The 19,438-nt window shown below is 38.7% G+C and overlaps 1 protein-coding gene across 2 annotated transcripts in view; it reads left to right on the forward strand.

The window, feature by feature from the left end:
- Positions 1 to 639: 639 nt before the first annotated feature.
- The window catches only part of Tmem45a (transmembrane protein 45A), a 76,218-nt gene continuing 57,419 nt past the window's right edge, over positions 640 to 19,438 (forward strand). Inside the window, exon 1 of one of the 2 annotated variants that reach the window (XM_074072986.1) lies at positions 640 to 970. The gene's annotated coding sequence lies outside the window, so the exon portion shown is untranslated. Of the gene's footprint in view, positions 971 to 18,487; positions 18,634 to 19,438 lie in introns of those variants that run through there. The other variant, XM_074072987.1, reaches the window with a different exon arrangement.

Genomic DNA, 19,438 nt, shown 5'->3' on the forward strand with positions numbered 1-19,438 from the left:
ACTCAACAAAAACAAACCAAGTCTGTCAAATCATTCCAGCACTCCTTCTCCCCTGGAGTTTTCCCTGCAAATAACCGAATTCTGGTCAATGTAGATTTCAATGAAGAGTCCAAAACTCCTCCATTAGCTGAACCTGTCCTCAAAGATTAGTCTCTTGAACTCTACTTTTCTCTCCCTGAAGACAGTGGGGAGAGTAAAGCCCGAGGCGTGGCCTGAACGCCCCTTGGAGGCGTGGGCAGCCGGGATTCCCAGCCTCTTCCACTCGGAAATGCAGGGGGCTTAAGCTAGCGCCCCGCGGGCCTTTTGCAACTCCCCCAAAGGAATAGGAAAACCCTGTAAACAAACCAGCCCATCTTCCCAGAAGGATGGGCATGAGAGGAGCCAGGTCGGGGGTCAGCTCTGGGTGTCTAGCGACCCTTTCTCGGCCCCTCCCGGGCTGGCCGCCCCCGCCGCCAAGTGCCACATCAGCGACCGCGCGGCACTCCCAGGTTCCTTTCGAGGATGCAGCTAGCTGGCCCAGAGGGCGGGGACGGGCAGAGGCCCGCAGGAGTGACGGGCTGCTCTACCAATCGGCGGTCAGTGAGCAACCACGGCCACCAATGAGCTGAGGCTTCTGCCAGCCGCGGCAGGCCCGGCTTGTGCCCCGTGGGGAAACCAGATGAAGCACATCTGGACAGCTGTGCTGAGAAACTCTGCGGTCCTTTCTCGGGTCGACGTCAGCTAGGCACGTCCCCCACGTCGTGTCTTGCTAGCCATTTATTAGTTATTTTCCCCAAGTGTCCAGGAACCCAAACTTGAGACTTTTTCTTCCCCTAATGCGAGACGAGGCTACATCCCATCCAACACATAGTTTAATTTTCATGGGGCTCTGGGATCAAAAGAACAGAAACAGCAACAAGAGCCCAGCCACTGTCTGATCTTAGCCGGCAAAGTGGGAAAAATAAAGCATTGAGTAAACAGACCAAGTTGGGTAAGTTTTGAATACGTGCTGGATATCATATTTTCCTGCTGTGATCTCTGTCCTGCCTTTTTGCTTTTTTTTCTCTTCATTAAGTGGAGAAAAAATATCGTTTTCTGGCACAAACAGCACAGATAGTCCACTTTCTTCTCTTCTGCTTTGTGAACTTGTAAAATTATTTTGGCTTGCTATTTAAGTTTTTTTGGGAGATGTACTATTATAAAATTTCCTGAGAACAAACATTTGACTGCTGTTTTGTGATAAACTCTCTTAACTTGAAAGTTGAATGTACTGATAACTGAATTCTATTTTCTTTCTGTAAGAAAACTGTAGACATTTGTAAAGACTGAAATCCTTATCCATCCTCCACTCCCTGTTTAGATGGAAGATTGAGAAAAGTATCTGGCATATTCAGTAAAATTAACAAAACTTTTGCTTTTGTTAGTAGGATGTTTACTATTAGCTGATTTGAAATCTGAATTATGTAGGAAATTCCACATCTTTAACTTAAATTTGAACATTATTACAATCCACATATGTGTCTTTTCTATATTCTTATTCATAGTGGGAGACCCACATTCCTTTATGAGAGTTAAAATAATGAAGCATGTGACAGACCACTTCGTGTATCCACAATCTTATAATTGTATATTAACCTGCAATTCTATCAAAATACTAATATGATTGTTATCTGAACATACAGTAGTTCCAGTTTCTATTTCAGGGTTTCAAAATGGAATGATAGAGAATGTTGAGTTAGGCGATGCCCTAAATGTCCACCCCATCTAAAACATCTGAGGGCATGTTTTGGCCAGAACTGATGTTTAATTTTTGAATCAGAAAGCAGTAGGTGAGAATTTGTATAAAAATTATAAATTGCTGAGTGTGTTTTTGATTCACAATGGTAATGCATACAGGACAGTGAAATAATGGTTTTCAGGGATTCAGCCTTGTAAGAGACATTGTTGCAGAGAAGCATCTGAAGAGCTGGCTGATCAGGTTCAATTCATAAGCCCACAGTGTCACCTTGAGTAACCTATTCAATACATCTGTGTCTCAGTTTCTTCTTCTGTAATGTGCTAATAACATTTATAGTGCCTACCTTATGGGGTTGTCTAGAGGACTTAGTGAGTTGTTTGAAATATGTCAAACACTTAGACATCTGACACATAGTAAGTCTTTGCTAATGTATGCCTTCTTCATTGCTTTCCTTCCTAGCTTTCCCATCTGCACCCCAGTTTCCCCAGTTGCTATTCTGACCTCTGCTGCAGAAGCTAGTATTTGCCCAGTGCTGAGTACTTGCTAGCTGGACAATGTATGAGGCTGTAAAAGAGACAGTGTCTTGAACGAGAAATGAAGAATTGGTCAAAGGTTTTAGATCTAGAAGGGTCTGGGAGTGAGAGGATAGAAAAGACCATCTTATTGTATGACAGATACATGGAATGGCTGGCATTACTGGCAAAGAATTTTGCCAGTTTTGGTTGCGGGTGGGATAAGAAGGGGTCATAGAGTAGCAACAATATTCAAGAGTGAGGGGAGGCGGGGCAAAGATAAGGTGAGTGGAAAGTGTGGGGCTAACCTGGGATCAATGGGATAACCTATGAGAGGTTAGTGGGAGTAAAGATAAGAAAGGGGAAGGTTAGGAGAGCACGGCCTGGGGAGGGAGCGGTAGTTTGTTGGGTGTATGTGTTAGGGAGGACAGTGAATTGAACTGGTAGCAGTTACAGAATAGAGGAAAGATTCATCTCTAAGTCCAGACTCCACTGCTTGCCCAGCATGCTCTCCTCATCTGCTTCATGGCTTCTGTGACCTCCATTCAGGGTCTGTAGGTTGGATGGGAAGGGCTGGGCTGCACATTTTACACTCATTCTTGGAGCTCTATTTAAGTGGGCAGGCTCTCTGGGTCATTACCAAGGCTACTTTTCCTTAACAAGCCTGAAGTATTTGACATGAAAGCGATTGTTACAACCCTCCCCTGTTCCCAGGTACATACAGTGTGCAGAAGAGTTTTTTCTCATCCTGCGGATATAATCATCTATTCATAGGCTAATACTTCAAGTTTATAATTTACAGTTACTGAAGTAGACAAGACCTGTAATACGCACTTAAGTGCAGGTCAGTTTGGAGTTCTCATGCCTTCTCCCTGAGGGCATTGTGTTGTGGCAGAGCTGTGCTCTGGTGCTGCTGTTGACTACCTGTCTGACCTGAGGCTAGGCACTGAATCATTATGGTCCTCTGTGCCATCATCTGTGAAATGATCTGTAAGGTCTCTTCTCCCTTGGATGATCACTTATTCTTCTCCCCTCTCCCCTGGAACAGTCTGTTGCTGCCAGATGGCTATTTGATACATCTATGGCTAATATTTTCTGACCACTCAATATATGGCAAATGTTGTTCTGAGTACTTTACATGTCTTAGCTATGGCATCCTCACAGCAACCCTGTGGGGTGGGTACCGCTTCTATAGTTGAAACAGAGACACAGGCAGGTTAAGATATTTCCTCAAGATTACACAGTGAACAAATGGCAGGTGCAGACGCATACAGTTTAGGTCCAGAGCAAAAGCTTTAACCACTAGGATACTCCACTGTAAGTGTAGAGGTAATACTGTTCTTTTTTTTAGGCAGGGTTTTTTCCATGAAGGCTTGCCTGGTCCAAACTCATAATCTCCTGCCTCTGCCTCCCCAGTGCTGGGATTACAGGCAGGTACAACCATGCCTGGCTTGAGTGTTCTTTTTTTCTATTTTAAACTTAGTTTCATTTTAAATTTTTTATTATCATATTATTGTTGTATTGGTACATTGTGACATTTACAAAAGTGCTTATAATATATCATAATTAAATTTATCCCCTCCATCATTCTCCTTTATTCCCCCTCCCGCATTATTAGAATAGTTTCAACAGATCTCATTTTTCCGTTTTCATACATGAGTACAAAATATTTCCACCATATGCACCCTCCTACACCCGTTCCTTATATCCTCCCCCTCCCACTGGTACCAACCTCCAGGCAGGACCTGATTTGCATTCCTGTCCTCTGTTTTTGAGAAAAAAACCATTTTTATTTGTTTAAGATATCTATACAGAGAGTTTCATTATGACATTTCCATGTATATATGTATTGTATCATGAATTAACTCATTCCCTCCATTTTTTCCTTTCTGCCTTAGTCCCCTCTTTATGGTAATTTCAACAGGTTTAAAAATTCTATATTCATTTTTATATAGAAAGTATATCACCCATATTCACCTTCTTTACTTCCTTCTTGTTTGTGGTGGTGATAATTAAGAAGTTCCATGGAAGGAGGATCATTAGAGCCAGGGGCACATTTGAAAGACTGAGTTGATAAAACATGGTGGAAGGGGCCAGAATATCAACAGGATCCTGTCTGTGAGATCTTGCTTCACATATGGATTTGAGACATTTTGTTTGCTTATTAGATGGATCTCATTGCAGCAAGCACTCTGTCTTGTCTTCTTGTTTGAACAGAACCCACCATAGTGCCTGTATTTAAAATAGATGCTCAGTAAATGTCAGTTGAATGAGTCACCCCATTTGAAAAAGGAAGGATTTTATTTTTAAAAACATAGAGAAATGTTCTAAGGCATGTAGAACAACAGGGCAGATGCCAGGTAAGCATTACAACCTACTTGTTGGGCATCCTGTTTTCTTATTTTTTTTTTTTACCAGAGATGTTATGGTTTGGGGATAATTTCTCATGGTAAGGTCAATTTGGGGTCATTTAGGAGTATAGTTATTGATCACACCTGACCTGGATTTGATATCATTCTGGTAATCCACTCCTTAAATTTTTGAGGTACTGAATCAACTTTAGAACATAAATTGGAGTTAAGTACAATGACTCCACTCCTGAATTACTAGTGACTTGGGAGGTGAAGATATGAGATCATAAGGATCACTGAACAAGGCCAGCCCAGGCCAAAAGTCCCTTGAGACCCCATCTCAACCTATAAAAAGTTAGGCATGGTGATAGACACTTGTCATTCCAGCTAAGCAGGAAGCATATATAGGAGGATCTCGGTCCAGACCCTATTTAAAAATTATCTACAGCAAAATGGCTGGGGGCATTGTTGAAGAGGTAGAGCCCTTGCCTGGCAAGCTCAAGGCCCTGAGTTCAACCCCAGTACTGCCAAAATATATATATATATATTATTTGGAAAATATTTGAATTTGCCCTTTATCTCATTACCTTACTATGCTTGCTCTTTTCAATGACTAAGCATACAGGCTTTGGAGTCAGACTAGAGAGATCGATCCCAGATCTGATTCTTGCTAGTATGGTCTTAAGTCCCTTCTCTAGTGGTTTTGTTATCTGTAAAATGGATATCAAAATGCATTGTGTAGGAAAGTCCATGTAAAGAATCTGCAATGGTGTCTGGCTGGTAGTAAATCCTATACATATAAGAAATTCATTTTTGTTGTGTATATATATATATATGTATTATACATTACATATAATATATACATTATGCATTACATACACATATGAAATTTACTATTTGAAGTGTATAGTTTAATGGCAGTAAGTACATTAACACTGTTGTGCTACTATCACCATCATCTATCTCCTGGGCTTTTTTATCTTCTCAAACTGAAAATGACATACTCATTAGATAATAATTCTCTGTACCTCCTAACCCCTCAGCTTCTAGTACCATCATTCTACTTTTTGTCTGTGATTTTCACTACTCTAGCTACCTCATGTAAGTGGAATCATACTTATATATTTGCCTTTTTGTGTCTGACTTGCTTCTGTTAGCATAATGTCTTCAATGTTTATCCATGTTGTAGCATGTGTTAGAATTCTGTTCTTTTTAAAGGATGAGTAATATTCCATTGTAGCTGTATACCACTTTTTGTTTATTCATCAAATCTATCGGTGGGTAAACTTGGATTGTCTCTATCTGTGATGGTTAATTTTATGTGTCAAATTGGTTAGGCCATGGTATCCAGATATTTGCCTGAATATTATTCTAAATGTTTCTGTGAAGGTATTTTTTAGACAAGATTAACATTTAAACTAGTAGACTGAGTATGTTCTCAATAACGTGGATCACGTCAAGTCTCATCCAATCAGTGGAAGGCTTCAGTATAAAAAGAAGCATTTTTTTGTCATTTATTTTTAGGACTTTATATTTTCTGGATTTTAAAATATAATCAGGAATATGATTACAAATATTTTTCCTCATTCTTTGAGTTACCATTTTACTCTGTTGGTAATATTTTTTAATGTATAAAAGTTTTGAATTTTTATGTAATCCAATTTGTCTATTTTTCTTTCATTGTCTATATTTTGGTGTCTTATCCAGCATATCACTGTCCAATCCAATGTCATGGAGTTTTTCCATGTCTTTTTTAAAAGGATTTTATAGTTTTATCTCATATGTTTAAATCCTTGATCTATCTTGAGTTAGTTTTTGTAAATGGTGTAAGGTAATGATCCATTTTCATTCTTTTGGCTTGTGTATATTTAAACAATTCATAATTGCTATTAACTATTATAAAGTTCATCTCTGTATAGACATCATTAACACATCACTAGCACTGATTCAGTCTTGATATTATTAAAATTATGTCTAAAGCACTGACTTTTTCTCACAGACACACTCAAATTTGTTCTTTTTATAGCTTTTAGTGTTTCTAAGGAAGAAAGATTATTTCTGTGGTGCAAGGACTTTGGTTCCTGATAATCATTTCTTCTTTTCTTTTTTCAACCATCCTTGCTTTTCTATGGAATTTTTAAACAATTTTTTAAAATTATTGTTGTACTGGGGGCACATTGTTACATTTACAAAGGTTCTTACAATATATCATAGTTGAATTCACCTCTTCCATCATTCTCTTTTATGCCCCCTCACCCCACTCTTGGAATAGTTTCAACAGGTCTGATTTTTCTATTTATATACATGAGTACATAATATCTCCTCCATAATCACCCTCCTACACCCTTTCCTTATATCCCCACACCTCCCACTGGTACCAGTCTCCCAGACAGGACCTCTTTTGCCTTCCTGTTCTCTGTTTTTGAAAAACAATGACACTTTTGTTTGTTTAAGATAGCTATACTATACTAAAAAAAATCATATACATATGTTGGAAAAATTGAGACAATGTAGAGCCAAAACTAATGCTTCCCTCTTTATTTATGTGCTTTCACTTCATTCTCCTACTGTCCCCAGAGGTAATCTGCTGTACTTTGGATCTGGAATGTTTTCTAACAGCTTATGTGTTAAAGGCTCAGTTTCTGAGTTGGTGTTGTTGGGGTGTGATAGAAGCTTTAAGAGTTGGGGCCCAATGGGAGGTCTTAGACTACTGGGACCATGCCCTTGAAGGAGATATTGGGACCATGGCCCCTCTTCTTCCTTTCATTTTCACACCCAGCCATGCGGTGAATGATTCTCTTTCTTCACATGCTCTTATTACACCACCAAAGGCACAAAGCAACAGGACTAACTGGCCATGGAATAAAACATTCAGAACTGTGAACCAAAATAAACATTTCTTCTTTTTAATTTATCATGGGTATTTGATACAGTAATGGAAAGCTGATTAACATAACCTTTATTAATTGTTTGGTCTGCATCTTTCTCCAAGAATCTGACATTCAACTGTCTCAGGAGAACTTCAGAAGACAGTGAACACTGTCTGCCATCTACCTGCCACCACTCCTGACCAGTGTTACTGACAATCTCAAAGTGGAGAAAGGCCCAGAGGCAAATGTTTTTTTTTTTTTTTTTCTTGCTGTTCTGACCAGAGATCTCTGTCCTCTGTGGTTTCATACATTTTTTCCCTCATGAGAAATAAAAAGAAAAAATAACAAGAACTTATCATGTCCTGGAAGAAGTGGGTCTTATCTGTACCTGTTCCCATTACATCTGAAGTTCCATAGGTTATATATCTATTTCTTTCATAGAGATAAAATGAATTTTTAGAAAAGTAATACAAGATGCCTAAGAAAATTGAAAAGAAATTGGGCTGCTTGTTTAGTAAGTATGAACATGAAAATGTCTCTGATTTTAGTCTCTTTTTATTAAATTCCCTGGCAGCCTCTAAAAGATTGCACAGGGCCTAGGAGAATTTTTAGCCTGTAGTACTAACCTCAGCTATGTAGCCGAGTCACCTGTGGACACAATTGTTTGTCCTTGAATATTCTCTCCCAGAATGTATAGGCAGAGTCCAAGGCATCTGTGTAAAGCTCCCTGGTGATGTGACATGTAGACTGCATTGGGAATCACTGGTCTAGTGGGAGGAGTTTCTCAGCCAGTGGTCATAATCCTTACAGGTAGGCTGATTCCCTTCATTCCCAGCACTTAGAGCTGGCCCCAAGCAGTCACTGTTGGAGGAGAGCTCTACCCAAGGCTCTAATTTAAAAAGCAAATAAATTGGATGGGAACCCCATCTTCTTGAGATGTTTACAGAGGTTACCTTTTCATCCTGTGGCCTCATTGCCATGAACACTCACTTGTTAAGACCTGACTTCTGTAGGGCTCCTATTAACTGCATTTTTCAAAGCCAAGTTTCCTTCTGTGCTATACTTATTTCCTAGTTGTAACTTAGCTGTTTAGAAGGCTTCTGGATTCATGTTTAAATACCTGAAAGTGTAATTTGTCCATTTCTGATTTGAGTCAACAGTAAGTTGCCAAATTGACTTTGTTCCTTGTGTACAGAGACTGTGTCTATCTTTAGCCCAGAGTCTACCACCAATTACATTTTCAGTAAAAGATACTACTTTTTGTCTCAAATTTAGTAGGAAAAAAGAGAGCAAAGTGAAATATATGGGATTTCTCAACTTCAGAGAAATGCTTCTTTAAAGCAGTATTGAAATAATTAAAATACCAAAATATTGGAATTATAGGTTGATCATCCCTCATCTGAAAATCCAAAATCTGAAACTTTTTTTTTAAACCTGAGACAGAGATTTCATTATATAATTCAGGCTGGTCTTAAACTCATGATCCTTCTGACTCACCCTCCCAATTGCTGGGATTACAAGTATGTACCAACATACTTACCTCAAAATCTGAAACTTTTTGAGTGCTGGCATGATGCTCAAAATGTTTCAGATTATAGAGCATTTCAGATTTTGAGTTTTCAGATTAAAGATACTCAACATGTGAAGGCTATGCAAATATTCCTAAATCTGAAAAACTTAGACAACTGAAACACTTCTGATCTCAAGCATTTTAGATAAGGGATCCTCAACCTAAATTAACTACTCTTCAGAAGATATCCCTCATATCCAGTGGACATATATTTTAACTTCCTAACTCTCACACTTTAAATGAAAAAATAAAGTGCCAAATGTCACTTTGACAACTGTAATATATATAGCATTAGATCTTTTTTTTTTTTTTTTTTTTTGTCAGTGCTGGGTTTGAACTCAGGGCCTTGCACTTGCCAGGCAGGCTCTCTACCACTTCAGCCATCAGCCATGCACTTTGCCTGCCAAAACTTTTTTGCTTTTGTTCATTTTTGAATAGGGTCTTGCATTTAGCCCAGGCCAACCTGGACTGAGATTTTCCTATTTATGCTTCTGGCATAGCTGGAATGACAAGTGCGTGCCACCATAACCAGCTTTTTAATTTGTTCACATGAGTCTCACAGACTTTTTGCCTGAACGGGCCTCAAGCCTCAATCCTCCTGATCTCTGCTTCCTGAGAAGCTAGGATTACATGCATGAGCCACTTGGCTTGCTTTCTTTTTTGAAAATCTTGTTTTCTCTTTATGTTTCATTTTTCTTTGAAGAACTGCCTTTCTTCAGCTCAAGTTTTTCCCTAATTACTTGATTTTTCCCTCCCCTGTCCTTACAAAACAGGCATAATTTAGACTAATGATTATGAAAAATTGTTAAAAGCAGATAAAAACCAAAAACAGAGGTATATGCTAGTATAAAGTACATTTAGGGCATCTGTGGGATTCCTGTGTATTTTAATAAATAGTGAAAATTTAATAATATTAAAAGTGGTAGTGAGGAAGGAAAAAGAATATAGAAAATTTCATGTCAAAATCACATTAGCTGAACCTTGGGTGGTAAAGACAAGGTGATGAGTGGGAGAAAAAAAATATGTTGAGGAACAAGGAGGGGAACTGGAATTTGAGGCCGTAGAAGTATCTTATCTGTAAGCAGGTACCAAAAAGAATGCACCTCCCACACAGGTTCTCCATCCCTGGTGTTGCTATTTGTGCTTCTGCTTTACCCTCAGTTGAGTTTTCTCAGGGCATGTGGATAGACTGCTGTCAGCCAGGTGACTTTGTTTTCTCCTTACTGCTGCCATTCTTTCTTTCTTTCTTTCTTTCTTTCTTTTTTTTTTTGCCATTGTTTCTTGGGTAACTTCTTTCCACTGAAGAACAAATGAATGAATTATTACCTCATTCACCTGGGGCAAGTTTGGGAACCTCCCCCAAGACAGTAAGTTTCATTTTCATCAGAAAATTGGGCCTGTCTCTCCCTACTTCTGGGTATCACTCTGGGAAGATTAATGTAGTGATGGATGTGATGGGGCTTTGTCAACTGAAGTGTACTCCACAGCTGTTAGTGATTACATGATCATGCTTGCTACTAAGCTCTTTTTTCACAGGAAAATGTATGATCAACCACCCTCACAGACAACTTATAGAATAGAGGCTATTAGTTTTCTCATTTTGTGGATGACCTGGCTAAAGCCCAGAGAGATTAAGTAACTCATCCAAGGTAACATAGTAAAACTGGAACTTAAGTACCAGGCCACCTCGTATTACTGTCTGAACTTAACATTTATGCCATATGTACTATTATCCCGAGGAATGAAACTGCTGTTAATTGTCATGTTTCAGAGTGTTGGTAAGTATTCAGGTCTCGTGTATATCAATAGAGGTAGAGGTATTCTTGAGTGCACTAGCCTCCATATTCTGACCTCCAGATTCCTCTTACTATTCTTTGTGATCCTGGGGAGTGAATCATTAGTCTTTTCTGTGTCTGATGTACTCTCACTGGTTGAAGTGTCCATCTCCCTTACCTGAATTAGTGTAGTGGTATCTCACATTATTTGTGCAAAGGACCAATTTGAGTTTCTTTCCCAACCCAGTCCGTTGCATATTATTTTTGAAATAAAAATTAAAAATCCTTTGTGGATGTTGCCTCAATTTCAAATTACTTAAAATGTTTAATTTTAAACATTTTCTCTTGATTTCTGTATTCACAGATGGTAAGAAATTGTTTGAAGACTAGATGGGTCCACAGACTGTGGCTTAAATAACCATACCCCATGTATCTCCTTATTTTCACTCTTCTCTCTTTGAAAAGACCACAAATTAACCAGAGAGGTCATTTAATATTACAAATAAAGTTACTTCATTCTTGTGTTCCAGTGGTTTCTTACTGCATTTAAAATAAAATCAGAAATTTCCTTTGATTAAAAGACCCTAGGTCATCGGGCTCCACCTATGTATCCATCCACTTCCATCTCTACCTTTGCCCACTAGTTTATCTAAAACTAATCAAGTGAAGTCATAATTTGGGTATAAGTAGGTTTAAATAGCAGCACATATGGATTTGGAATGTGAGTTTCACTTTGTTTTGTCCTTTCATCTGCTGGATCAAGTATAGACTAAAACTTCCATCACTGCCTCTCTAGCACTGAGAGCTTTCAAAATGAGCAAGATGCTTAAAACCAAGTCCCAGAAAACATTTGAGCAACTCTACTTTTGTAGTGTAACTTCTTGCTCCTCTGGCAAACATAGTCTAAAGATGCCAGTTTTCTCTTCCTGCCTTATAACTGATCTTAGGCTATATGTTTCCTTCCCCAGGAATGGGTCTGTTGTGAGCCAAGATGGTGGAGAAGTCATAGTAGTCACTTCCAGTGTCCTTGGCATTGGGGAATAAAAAGTTGATAGTGAATTGCTGTTACAGTTGATGAGAACTTGTTGGTAAGGAAGCATGACTGCCATTGTTTATTAAGTATTTAGTGAATTGAGAGGAAATAATCCATGTTGGCAAAGTTTCCTGGCTTTTGAGTTGACTCAAAGTTTGACTTTGGCCTTTGGTGCTTACTGACCAGAGATCATCTTGTGAGAAGGCATCCAGGACTCTTTTCCCATCTCCTCATTTTACACTTCTCTGGAAATAAATGAGAAAGTAGTTACTTTCAAAATGGTTCATTGAGCCACAGAGAATCATGGTTTCTAAGAAGCTGACCTCCAAATGTTTTCCTTGACTTTTTAATCTGTTGCTTACTCCATTGTTTTTTTGGACTTTCAGGGAGGATCACTGTCTTTGTTAATTGTCATGGCAATGGTGACAATTTTCACATTTGTATTAAAATAGATTTTGGAATGTGCTGCATCAAACACAGTTTTGTAAAGCATCCTGAATGATTCTGAGGTAGGTAGTTTAGGATCTTACTTAGAATATTTATAGGTTAAGGTATTATCTTTTCTGCATGGTATTTGTATTGGATAAAAAGTAGGCTGAATTATAAAGATGGTTTGTTTCTGTCCAAGACGGCAGAACATGGCCAGAATTATTCTTCCACCTAAAACAACAAAAATGTCAGATAAAATATATAAAACAATGGTTTTTGAAACCCTGGTCATCAATTAATAAAGAAAACCAAGAAACTAAAATAAAAAGATGTGCATACTCTGAATGATAAAGCTCACTGCTTGAAGAGAATTTCCAGGGAGAATGAGTGTCAACTCAGGTGGAATTTGGACTTTGTGAACTGAGGTTCACAACTTTGTTGTTGGTAAGAACAATTTAGGGAAACCAAGATGTCTGAACTTAGAAAAGAGTGCTAGAATTGAGAGGCCTTCACGGAGAAAAGGAAGAGTGGCCCCTGAAGGAATCACCATTGTTCTGATTAGCACAAACATTTGACTGAAGTACTAGAAGCTTGGAACAGCAATCGGGGACTGTTATGGTTTGAATTTTCCCTCCAAAGTTTGTGTGTTAGAAATTTAATCCCCAAATTCATATACGCATGGGAAGTAATTAGGATTAAAGTGGGTCATGAGGGCGGGGCCTCCAGGATGACCTGGAGCAAAGGGAGACCTGGGCCAGTGTGCTTGCCTGCCTCTCCATGAGAGATATGTCTTCTGCCACATTATCATGCAGCAGGAATACCCTTATGCTCTTGAGCAGATGGCAGTATTGTGCTCCTGTATTCCCAGCCTGTAGGACTATGAGAAATAAATTTCTTTTCTTCATATAGTTCCTCGTCTCAGTTATTCAGTGATAGCAACAAAAAAAGGACTACCAAAGAGAGAAAAGGGAATAGAGTCTGGCACTCAAATAAGACTGGAAATGTTGCCTATTCCAGACAGACTGGAAAACCCCTAATTCATGAGGTACTGGGTAGAAATGCAGGAAGGTCTTTCCTCAGTATGGGGAAATAATTAGCACTAGACTGAGCATTTCTCTAAATGTGCCTAACAAATCATAAAAAAAAGCAGCTCCTCAGAGAATCAAACTACTTTTAAGTCATTTAACCTCATCCCAAAAAAGAGCTGAAAAATATTTGTAAGAATAAAAAAAATTGACAAGCCAGGTAAAATCCACAATGTCTTGCAACTTAAAATAGTAAAGTGGTTGTATTTAAAATGGAAATACAATGTCCCCCACTGTCCTGGAAGTGTACTTACATTTTTGTACCATTAACAGTTCAAACAGTTGGTACCGTCAGTGTAACATTTTGTATATAAGAAGCCAGACATGGCCAACCCATGGTTGATATTTACCTTGGCTTCTGAGATAGGAGTTCCTCTTTGATATCTGTTATTATTTTAAAAAAATCTTTTCTTGTATTTGGTACTTCCCATTGGACTCTAGAAAAGTTAACTCAGGTATGATATTAGCCATGTACATCATGTGTCTTACCAGAGTTTAGAGGAAGGGGCAGTGCTGGTATGGGTGACTAATTTTTCAAGGATGACTGCAAACCAAAAGTATTAGAGAGTAGTAAGGGCCAAACCAGGGAGGCAAGCTCTCTGACAGGCTTAAGGGGACTGGCTAAGCCAAGGTCCAGAATCAGAGGCCATTGATTCCCAGTAAGGAACACACAGAGAATGAAGTGAGCCAAGTCCTAATTAGGACTATGTTCAAGGCTGAAGTGCCAGAGTTTGTTAATTACTGGAGACTAGAGGCTGGGTCAGAAGGGTATGCTGGTATCATGCATGGGCTCACTGCTCTGGAGATCCACAACTCAGCTCTGTACTTTGAGCCTACCTGTTTCTTCTCTCTCTGAGTATTGGGCAATTTTTTTTTCATTTTTCTTTTATTATTCATATGTGCATACAAGGCTTGGTTCATTTCTCCCCCCTGCCCCCACCCCCTCCCTTACCACCCACTCCGCCCCCTCCCTCTCCCCCCCTCAATACCCAGCAGAAACTATTTTGCCCTCATTTCTAATTTTGTTGTAGAGAGAGTATAAGCAATAATAGGAAGGAACAAGGGTTTTTGCTGGTTGAGATTAGGATAGCTATACAGGGCATTGACTCACATTGATTTCCTGTGCGTGGGTGTTACCTTCTAGGTTAATTCTTTTTGATCTAACCTTTTCTCTAGTACCTGTTCCCCTTTTCCTATTGGCCTCAGTTGCTTTAAGGTATCTACTTTAGTTTCTCTGCGTTAAGGGCAACAAATGCTAGCTAGTTTTTTAGGTGTCTTACCTATCCTCACCCCTCCCTTGTGTGCTCTCGCTTTTATCATGTGCTCATAGTCCAATCCCCTTGTTGTGTTTGCCCTTGATCTAATGTCCACATATGAGGGAGAACATACGATTTTTGGTTTTTTGAGCCAGGCTAACCTCACTCAGAATGATGTTCTCCAATTCCATTCATTTACCAGTGAATGATAACATTTCGTTCTTCATGGCTGCATAAAATTCCATTGTGTATAGATACCACATTTTCTTAATTTTTAAGGTGCTTGTCAGTTCTATTTCTTGATCCACTCCTCCCCATCCCTGAGGGTCAGTCTGACCCTCTTATCTTCTGGATATTTTTAGTTAGACACTTTGCTGATAGAACAAATAAATTTTGTTCAGATTGTTTGGTGCTAAGTACCTTGACATTCCTTCCCACTTCTACCTATGGAAATAAGTGTTTTTTTCCACACGAATTATCAATTTTGTGCTACCTGAAAAATTATCGGTTTTGAATATTTAGTTGAGCTCAGTTTGTAAGAAAGTTCCCGCTTGAAGATGATTACAAGATGTCACCACCCATTATTTGATTGATATTTTACTCTTTCCCTCAAGTCAGCATGCATTGAATGATGTCTGTCTTTCTATTATCCAATGGAAAGACATAGGTATAGGAGAAATCTGTGCTCAGATTAGAGCTCTCTGCTTCTATCGGAGGAGATATGGACTGCCTTCTGCACCTATCAGGAAGACTCAGTCAAGGACAAGATTATGGTTTCTATAGAAAAATGAACTGAAACTTGATATAATCTAGTTGATGTTATTTGTGATAAGTGCTGCTGGTTTTACCTTTGGCTTATATTTATTTATTTAGATTTTGTGATGGTAATGACAAAGAGAAGGTAGAGTAGATGCCCTGATAAGTGGCTGCTTTATGATTGGTTCTTCCAGTTGGGATTTAGTTTTTCTACAAGAAGAAAGTTAACTTGACAATGAGAAATTGAACACAAAGTCACTTTGCTTTATCTCAGTCCCAGTCTCATTTTCACTTCCTGACTAGTGTATCTTTTCTGTGTTCTCGTACCATTTCCCCAAACCTGTGATTATCCAGGTCTGTACTGACACAGAAATTACACGAGATTGTGAAGAGGCTTTAATGGGTTCTTTCTCATTTTGGTGGGTCTTATATTTGCCTTGGAAATAGGATTTATATAACACTCTAGGGAGCCTTCTGTTTTCTTGAAATCAGAAAACCTACTTTTTTCCCATAATGTCTTGAAAGATAGAAGTTAGGTTTTTTTTTTTTTTTTTGGAGGGTGGGGGTGGCTAGGCATGGAAAAAGGTCAACTGGGGGGATATTTTGATTTTGAGGTACCTGAGGTAGCATGAAATTAGTCCTTGGGAAATCATAGGTTGGGGGACCCACTTCTTCTTCCAGTGAACATAGACTCTCACTCTCATGTTATGAAGAGCAGCACTAACTCACAGCCTGTAAGATTTCCTTCAGTGCCTTTTTAGTCACTAATGATACTGAATTGAGGGACATATTGCCAGATTTGTGATGAACATTATTAATAAGGAATGTAGTAAGGCCTAAAAAAGTAAATTTTCAGGAAAAGCCACAGACTTGAAACATGTTATCTTTCCTTTACTGCTTGGATGTTATAATTTACTGTTTCACCCACGTTTTTGTTTACAAATGACATTTGCAAATATCCTTTACTTCATTGTCCTTAAACTGAAGTTCCGCTTTTTTGTATTTTTCCTCAATGGTTCAAGGAATATTTGAGGATATAAATTTTTTTTTGTGGCTATGGAATTGATTTGAGAAATGATGAGCAGCTTATATTTGCTGAGCATCTTACTCATGTAGAAAGGCCATGATGCTGGTGACTGGAGAAAGCAGTCTTTTAGGAAAGACTGTGGCTTAAATAAGCTTGTCCTCTGGCCTCCCTTTTGGGTTTACCTTCTCCTCTAATCCATCCACCATCATTAACTACACTTTAAAAACTGATGTAGTAGAGGAACTATTGGCTCACAGGAAAAGCAGATTTTGCATGAAGTGGATGAGGCCATGGTGGTGGTAGTGTCTGCTGGTTACTTGTACTGAGTCCCTGAGCAGAATAAAGGAAAAGATTAGTTAGAAGGAGAAAGAGAAAGAAAGAGGCAGTCAAGAAAATGGTCTCAACTCTAAAAACTTTGTTAGAAGTTGGCCTGAAGAATCATTTTGTCCTCGGCTCCAGAAATTACGTCTCTAGTTCTGCCTCTGTGCTTTTCAGATCTTTGAAGTGTGACAAAAGTGAGAAATAAGAATCAAGTCCCTATTAAATAACATTCCTCCAAGTTTATGCATCATGATGAAACTGCCTCCCATTCTTTTGTTTTAATTGATTTGATGTTTAATCTCCTTTAACAGAAGGTTTTCAGAGGTCTCTTTACCTCTTCTAAAACTACTTTCACACTGATTTATAGCCATTAGTTAAAAGGGTGAAGCAGGTCTTGGCAACATGTGTTACTGTTGCCAGTGGGTGGTCTCAGAAGACTGGTCCTGAAGATCTCAAGTCCTTGGCCTCTCAAACAAAGAACTGGATGAAGACACATGGATTACAAAGCAGCAGTAAAGTTTAACTGAAAATGAAATTAGAAAGTATACCCCATAAGAGGTAGGAGTGGGCTCAAGCGAGGTGACTCAAGAGCAGCACCAGTGGCTTAAGATCCCTGATAACTTGGTTCAGGTGGGAATTTATATACTATAAGAGGTGAGCAAAAGGGGGAAATCTGGGTGGTATTTAGGAATGGCTTTGGTGATTGACAGATTTGATTGACAGGGACTAGTTATATAGCATTTGGTGCATTGTACATTCGCTTACACAGAATTTACTCTATTGTAATTACATGCATGAGATGCAATCCATATACATAAGGCTAGAATTAGGGAATCTGGGGCAAAAGTTTACTTTGGGGCAAGATTTTTCCCTGTGCATATGCTTTGGTTTGGTTAAGACCCTTGTGGTCAGTCATCCTTCTTACTCAGGATATTGTAGTTAGCCACTGCTGTGTCATTGGCTACAAAAGGGGCATTTTGAGGGTGGTTCTGGGTAGAGCTAGACCACGTATTCTCCATGGGCTAACCTTCAGGGGTGACACTGACATACTTTCCTGCCTCATTACCTCTGCCCTTTGAAAAGAAATTATTTTTTAAATATTCTTGATTTACTTTGTGTTTTGGTAATAACACAGCATAAGCTCACATTTTGTAGATATACTCCACACTTACCCCTGTAGATTTTACTTCTTAAGCAAGAACCTCATTGACCATTTGTCAATGAGGTTGACAAATGCTGAAACCAACACCAATGAAAATTCCTGACTTTTTAAAATCTTCATAGCTGCAGGTCAGTCCAGAGTACTTTCCTGTTCCCCTTGTGTGGGTTGAAATGAATGTAAGCTGATTGGCTTGGTAGTTTGGCCCAGCTGAGAAAAGTAAAGTCATGGTTGGGCCTGTTCCCTGTGGAGCCATCTACTTACATGTTTGCACACTGGATACCCAAAGTTGGTTGTCTGAACAATGTCACAGACATAATTAATCTGGAGAAAAATTTGGTAAGAAAATACAAAAATAAAATAAATAAGAGTACTGTTATCACACAAATACGAGTGAAGAAATCGCTAAGAGTGACTGAATACTACTTCTCTAACAGTAAAGGACAGCATCTTCTTGTGAACTGGGAACTCCACCAGTGAGTTTACAATGAGACTGGCATGTCTGAGGGTATTAATTGTAGGGTTCTGTGGGCCCAGTTTTTGTAGGTTGGGTGGAGGTGAAGGCTACTGGCAGTGAATAAAATGCTAATGGAGAAACGTGTGGGAGGAAGAAATGAGATTTCTTTGGGATGCTGCAAGGCTGAAGCTAGTGAAACAGACTTTTCTGAAGCTAGTGAAGCAGTAAGCAGCATTTGCCAAGAGTGTTGGGTACCGAGTGGCACATCTTCAGTACTCATGACTTGTGGGGAACTTGGGCAAAGGTGAAAGTGTGGTAAGTTTTGATACAGTGTTGTGTTTCCTTATTAATTACTTTTGGCACACACACATAGATGTGTGTGAGTATATATGCATTGTGTGAAACTTACTATGAGATGAGAAGTTTTAGCCTATTTTTTATTCCAGAATGTTTTCTCTTTTAAGTAAGAAACACAACTTCAATTTTAACTGCTTCTTTTATATTCCTGTTGTATCAATTCTAAGGTATTTAATCTTCTAAAACCAAACAGATGAATGACTCGGAAGGTAGAATTGAACTGGTATACCCCAGGGTTATTCCATTTAGGAGTAACTTATTGCTCAATAATGTGGAAAAAAACAGACCTAATTTGATTCTCAATTCTACTTTATATTTTTGATGTTGTGAAAGTAATTTAATCTCTCTGAACTTCAGTATCCTTACTTATAAAATGGATATAATAATATCAGCTTCTTGGGGTGGTAAGGATTTTATGAGATAATGTTAGCAAAGAGCCTGTAGAAGTATCTGTCACATTGTAGAAAAACAATAAAAGTTTGTTTTGTTGAATTTTTTCAGTTGTATCTCTGGTGCTTTTCCCTAGCTTAGTTTGACATTTTTAATTCTTGCAGCCATTCTGCTTATTGTGAATTGTAGCTAATTGATAATTCAAAGCTAAGACTAGACTACTTCTGATTCTGGTTAATTTCATTTTCTTTATGTTAGGATCTATTGTTGTTGGATAGGCAGAGTAGATATTGAAGGTATGTCTTTAATGCTGAATTTTATTTCACCTGGTTTCTGTGACATTTTCCCCTCTGGGACCTTCAGGAATTTGGTA

This window comes from Castor canadensis, chromosome 5 (genome assembly GCF_047511655.1).
Source record: "Castor canadensis chromosome 5, mCasCan1.hap1v2, whole genome shotgun sequence".
NCBI classification, from domain to species: Eukaryota; Metazoa; Chordata; class Mammalia; order Rodentia; family Castoridae; genus Castor; species Castor canadensis.